Below are 6466 nucleotides of genomic sequence, written 5' to 3'. Positions count from 1 at the left end.
TGTACCCCGAGTGTGAGTGCTGGGTACCAACTCTCGGCGTCCTAGCAACCAGCGAAGGAGCCAGGTGCCAAGCATAGGTGCTGAGTGACAAGAGGAGGTGCCAAGCATGGGTGCCGAGAGCCACGCGGGATTGCTGCTGCTGCTGTATCCTCCATCATTCCAGTTGTGTATAGTCTTGCGCGGTCGCCCTTTTCCTCTGAAGAAGGGGGTTGCCCATTTACAGGAGTTTTCTGAACCTTCTGGCCATCTAGAGCAGTTTTCTGAACCTTTGTGTCTTACGTATTTGTATTCTTACAGAATCCTGAAGGACATAATTCAAAGTGTTCTGTAGACCAGGACACCACGAAGCTCCCAAGCTACGAGACTGAAGTGAAGAAAATAAATAAAATGGGGGTAGAAATAAAAGATATATAAAAAATACACACACACACATTGAAGTTAGTATTTTGAACAAAACAAAAAAAAATGGATACCGTATTTTGAGAGTTATTACCATGTGGTTGATGATTGATCATTGCGATGTATTGTAAAGGTAGTTTTTTCTCCACCTTGTTGTTGTATTTTGAGTCATTAGTCAATAGTTATGTGAAAGTTTCGACATATCAGTATCACTAGTTAACACGCGCCGCCAGCCTGTCCTCATTTCTGAACCAGGGCACTGCTCTCTCTCGCAAGGTCGCAAGGTTCCTTTGCCGGGACATTTGGTAAATTGGATTTTTCTTTTTTCATCTGGCGAGTCATTTTTCGTTTCATTTTAATTCTCTTTTATATTTTTATTTTTAGTATGTTGTGTACACGCGTGTACACACACACACACACGCACGCACACACACACACACACACACACACACACACACACACACACACACACACACACACACACACCGTTGAATCCTAATTTGGTGAGATATATATATATACTGTATACAGCATGTGGGGATGAGTAGTCACACATTGGTCATTGGCGCGTGGGTTAGTAACTACGATTGGATCGAGATAACGGTGGGGCGGGTCAGGATGAGGGGCGGGGTCTGGCCATAACAGACAGGAAGTTCGCTCATATTCAAAAGAGCCAAAGATAAAAAGAAATAAATGAAAAATGTAAAGAAATTTGGTTCCTTCCGCTATGTCAAGGAAGCCCTCTTGTTGACTACTCTGCAAGGTGTCGTTCGCGGCCTTTTTGGGTGTTAGATACGTAGTAGCGTATATCATATCTAGCTTTAGTCATATACATGCTAGGTTTACGAGCGAGCTTTTAAAGAAGAAAAAACGTAAAAAAAAAAAAAAAAACGAGAGAAAAAAATATGGTGGTTCGTGTTGAGTGTGAAGCGCGGCGCGGCGCGGCGGCGGACGCAGTAGCATCCGCTCCGGGCACGGCGGATCCGGCGGCACCTCAGGTGCAGTCTCCCCCAGTGCCGGGCCCGCAGCGCCCCCGCCTGCCCGCCCCCGCGGGTCCCACCGGGTACCGCGCCTTGCTCTTTCCCCTGCAGTTCGGCCAGCCAGTGGCACCCAGCAGCGGTGCCAGCCCACTACCCCAGCACAGACCCTACAGTGCCAACTCCCGTTGAAAGTGCACAATTACGTCATTGGCTTGTAAGAGCAGCTGCTAACCTGTTCGTCCTTGGTGCTGCTCCAACTCACGCTATAGCCGTACCTCAGCTGCGAGGATGCACATCCCCAGGCAGCTGTTACCGAGGACCAGCTGTTGGCGCGAGAGTTGGCCGCCAGCACTATGCCGCAGGGAACCAAGCTGCTCTCGCGTCGGCCCCCACCCCTAGTAGGCGCACCCTGCCGGGTCCCGCCGAGTCCAGCCGAAGAAGCGCGCACGCGCACAACTGCAAGGGTCAGGGGAGCATACCAGCGTTCGTCACTACTGTGTAACCCATGTGAATCATTGGTATCAGTCCTCATGCATAGCTAAATTTTACGGAGTCTTGTGTCTGTATGCACCAGTGTAGTGTAGCTTATACTCAATGGAATGGCCACCGTCAGTAGACGCCTCACGGGACCTCACAAGCGCAGACCAAATCCAAGGGGAATCATTATATCATATTTGTTTTGGACGCGCTATCGGATGTAGGTGGTCACCACCAATACTCCCTGTCTCGCCTTTGACCGGAGGAACGACGGAACAGCTCCTCGCCACGTCATAACTGCCGGTTGAATTCAGGGCTTACATCTTGATGTCCGGGCAATCTTAACCCCCGGGCAAGATGTAAGCACACTCACCGCAGGAACAACGGTCTCAGTAGGTAAGAGAAGTTGGCATGAAGATGAGGAAAGGGCGGTCTAGTGACAGTGGCTCCCATCAGTTTGATCAAGCGGGGAATGGTGCATACTGACCGACTTAAGAGCCACTCTGCACACCACAAAGAAGATCCATTCGCCTTTCACCTCAAAGTCATGAATAATCGGTTCTGCTGCAACCCAGTGCGACGGCTGGGCAACAGCGCCGCACAACTCCGGGTAGAAATTACTGAAGTCATTGTCTGTTCACTCCATGACGCGTTGCACTGCGGACTCTTCTTTGTGTGCAGCGCGGGTGGCGAAACATGTGAAGGCCGCCGGGCATCACCTTGGCAGAGTCGTCGCCAACACATTCAACCCTTTAAGGAGCGAACAGGCACCGCTGATCACGTGCCATAGATGGGGGAAGTAGGCGATCGAGATGGGGGTAAGGATCAGAAGAGTATAGCATCAGCGAACTACAGAAGGAACGCGGAAGGAAGACATGGTGGTTGCGTTGCAGGGAGGGCAAAAGGGATGGAGCCAAGTCCTTGAAGGACTGGTAAACGGCGTTTTTTTCATAGATGTAAGTTCCTCTTTTTATTTGCTTGTATATTTATTTCTATTCTATTCTATTTTATTTTATTTTATCTTAGGTCAATTTTTGTCACCCATACCCATCCGTACCAAATGTCTTAAAAGGAGAGTAGACCCGACCCGGAGCGAGAGCCCCGTGATTATGTGTAAGTGTGAAATTTCCATTTTCATCTTTAATATATTCATCTTTAATATAATACTGTATTATGATAATTATCGATACAATTTGCGCTAGCACGTATTAGCCTGCACGTGCTACACAGGACACGCACATGTAACTACGTGGACCTGCATGTGCATCCGAAGGCTCACACTTTCAGCAGAGACCTGCAGCTGTGTTGCAAAGTCTCCTGCAACATCAGACTTGTTCGTGCAGTGCAAGCCCCCCTCCCCACGTGCAAATACTGGCCTGCACGTGCAAGAGAACCAACCCACATGTGCAATATATGATCTGTGCGTGGAACATTTGTTCTGCACGGGATGTACTTGACCCCGACGTGCAACTCTTGGCCTGCATGGGCCACAATTAACGCGCGGCCGACGCGACGCCACTTGCTCTTCCTCTGGAGGGGACGATCTTCCTCTGGAGGGGGCAAGGTTGTCCGCGACTTGGCCTGACCAGTGTGCAAGAACGTCATCACGCTGCGCAGAACCTTCAGGGTAAACAGAAATCTGTAATAACAAACCACAAAAAATATATATAAAAAATGTAATAATAATAATTATAATAATAATAACACGGGGAGAGGCATCCTCGTCAGCAGGTCTCACGTCAGAGGAGTTTTTCTTCAGGTAGGTCAGCTCTTACAGGTAGGCGACTCGAGGAACTTGTTCTATGCAATCTCTCCAGCTACTGATTCGAAATTCGCCAAGAAGCATCTAGTGTGTGCCCCAGTGACGTAAGCAACGGTCCGAGCTCAGCCACGACTATGCAGCGTCATGACGTCATAGCGTCATGACGTCATGGCATGGAAGAGAACCTGGCTTACTATGGTATACAGTGCACGTTAACGGAAGAGCTGGGGGGTATCGTCATGATCACCGTCACCGCTGCCGCCGGTGTCCCTATCATCGGCACCACCGCTGCTGTAGTCGTCTCCCGCGCCTCCACTCGAGTCTTTGAGGCTAACCTCAAAGAATTTTCGAGATTGAGGACCTCTGGTGGCTGCTGCTGTGGTGTGTGAGGTATGGAGGTATTGCCTCCACGGTATAAGGCTTCGAGGGTGCTGGCATTGCGGTACCTGTGATTCCTTTGACCTGACGCGGGACAGAGACACCGAGTCGACCTGGCGACGGCCAGTGATTGACAGACCTGACACAGAGCAGCGATTGTTTAGACCCGGGAGTACAGTCGTGCTGACCTCCCTTGGCCCACTACAGGTGCTGTTTTGGATAGGGTAATGCCTTCGCTAAGAACGAGGCAATTTGGATGTTGACTTATCACAAGGAAGCTGGACAAAGCACGATTACTATGACCTAAACTGGGGAAGCCCTTGCGTCTGCATGTCTGAAGTCAGTATCCGTTGGTTCGTCTCGAAAGCAACGCTAGTGTCGGCTTGGCGCGGGGTGGTCCACGAATGAACTTGACCCGGGCAACGTATATATATATATTTTTTTTTTCTTTAGTCGCTCTGGTTGAACGTTTAACCCCCTTCTCACTTCGGACGATGGGGAGAGTTCCTGGGGGACCACTGACGCTGCTAACTACCTTGAAGCTATGCCCATGGTCATGGTAGTGATGTGTTGGACGGTCCTCTTGTGACTCTCCGCTGGCCCGTTTTCCTGCAGGGAGGGGGAGCGTCCCGACTCTCGAAGCCGCATCAGTTGGGGTTTGGATGTTCTGTAGGTAAGGATTGTCTTCTCAGTCAGTGCCATTTTTTATCACTCCAATGTTCAGAACTGTTTTTCCTTCGTAGTGACGCGTATTTACTGATAGTCTGGGTTCGTCAAAACCCTTAACCTCCTTCTTGCCCGCCGGCGCCCCGGGCTTCTTTTCTCAACACTCCCCTCCACCTCGGAGGGGAAGCGAGATCCGGCAGGGGGCGCACCAGGAGAGAACGCGTCCACCAATCTCCTTCTCGTCAATTTAGGGAAAAAAACGTAGTTGCCGAGAAATAGAGATTTTCGACATTCTGTAGAGTATCTCAATGTTGACATACCATTTCTTTTTTTTTTTTATAATTATTATTCAATGCAAATAGTCATGAGGTTATGACGACCCTTCTTCGTACATACTACCATTGGAACTAAAATCTTTATCTGACCAACCAACCACGCATTGTGCTCGCACTTTCTGCTCCACTCATGTCTCTTGACGTGACGTGACTGCTCCATGCGTGGATTAACTGACCAACCCAATTCAGTTAAACCCAAATCAACATCCCATCTACCCGTTAAGATACCCAATATTTAAGTAACCCAGTGTCTGAACAATTAAGTAAAGAACCCATTTAAACATCCACTATGTTAACCAACTGACCCGTTTGCTACCCACCCACCCCCAACCTAACTCTTCCGTTTCCACGCGCTGGATACACAGCGCCTTTGTCCCGGCCACCTTCAAAAGTAAAACAAAACAAACAAAAAAAGTTTGTATATACCCACTGCTTATATTGCTTGACTGATCGAAACAGACAAAATCAAACTTTATCTGAAGTGCAAATCATGAGACAGCATTTTTTTTTTTTTCCTATGACATTTGCAAAATATTATTTTTTATTTAGAATACAGTAAACAAACATCATACCATGTCTGGCGCGCCCAGCAAGAGCAAGCGCGCTTTTGTTGATGATTGCATCTGCAGCATAGTTGTTGGTTTGTACTGACAGGCGCTCCTCCCCAACTCCAGCTGTGATCTTACCAAGTGCTGAACACTTTATCTTCCAGTATCCTTTTCCCCTTAAGAAAATAAATTATAGTCCGTAAAAATAAGTATTTCATTCCGTTCCTACTCACGCCCATTGTGACGCATTGTTTTGTATTTCCTACACACTGCATTAATAAAATTCTGACCTAGATTTGTCTTATTCACCCACCTTACCTACTGTATATGATTTGTTGCATAATAACAACTGATGAGTGATAGTAAATTAGAATTATAGTATAAAAGAGGCGTGTTTGTACTTTTTTCTTCTTGCAGTTGTCTCCGTCTTGGACTGCAGATTAGGAGGGTTGAGGCCAATTCAATTTTGCCCGTCTGGGGTATTGGCTGCATGTTATTGTGGGGTTAAAAGCTGTTCAGTAGCATGCAGCTGATACATAAGGGTCTATATGGGGCGTCCCAACAGACCAGAGCCACCCATTATTTTGTCAATGATGGAGAAAATCTCCTATTCATAGAGAAATTATGCTTCTTTATTATACTGCGACTGCCCCTCCGTGATGCTGTCCCCCTGCTCTTAATACTATCCTGTACCACTTTTCTGAATATTAATTTCCCTTTTTGCCAAATCCTGTGGTAAAGGATAAAGAATACTGCCATCGAGTGTTACCACTCGAGTCGTAAAAGGCGACAAAAACGGGACGGGGACAGGACTAGGCATCCTCTCTGTAGCCCCAAAGGGGACATTCCTAAAAAAAGCAGTCATAAGAGGGTCTGGGAGACAACCTTCCCTCCAAGCTGTGCGCATGTGCGCGCGCACAT

This window comes from Oratosquilla oratoria, chromosome 24 (assembly GCF_046742065.1).
Source record: "Oratosquilla oratoria isolate Oo_2021 chromosome 24, ASM4674206v1, whole genome shotgun sequence".
Classification (NCBI taxonomy): Eukaryota; Metazoa; Arthropoda; class Malacostraca; order Stomatopoda; family Squillidae; genus Oratosquilla; species Oratosquilla oratoria.
Note: the sequence above shows the minus strand (reverse complement) of the source record.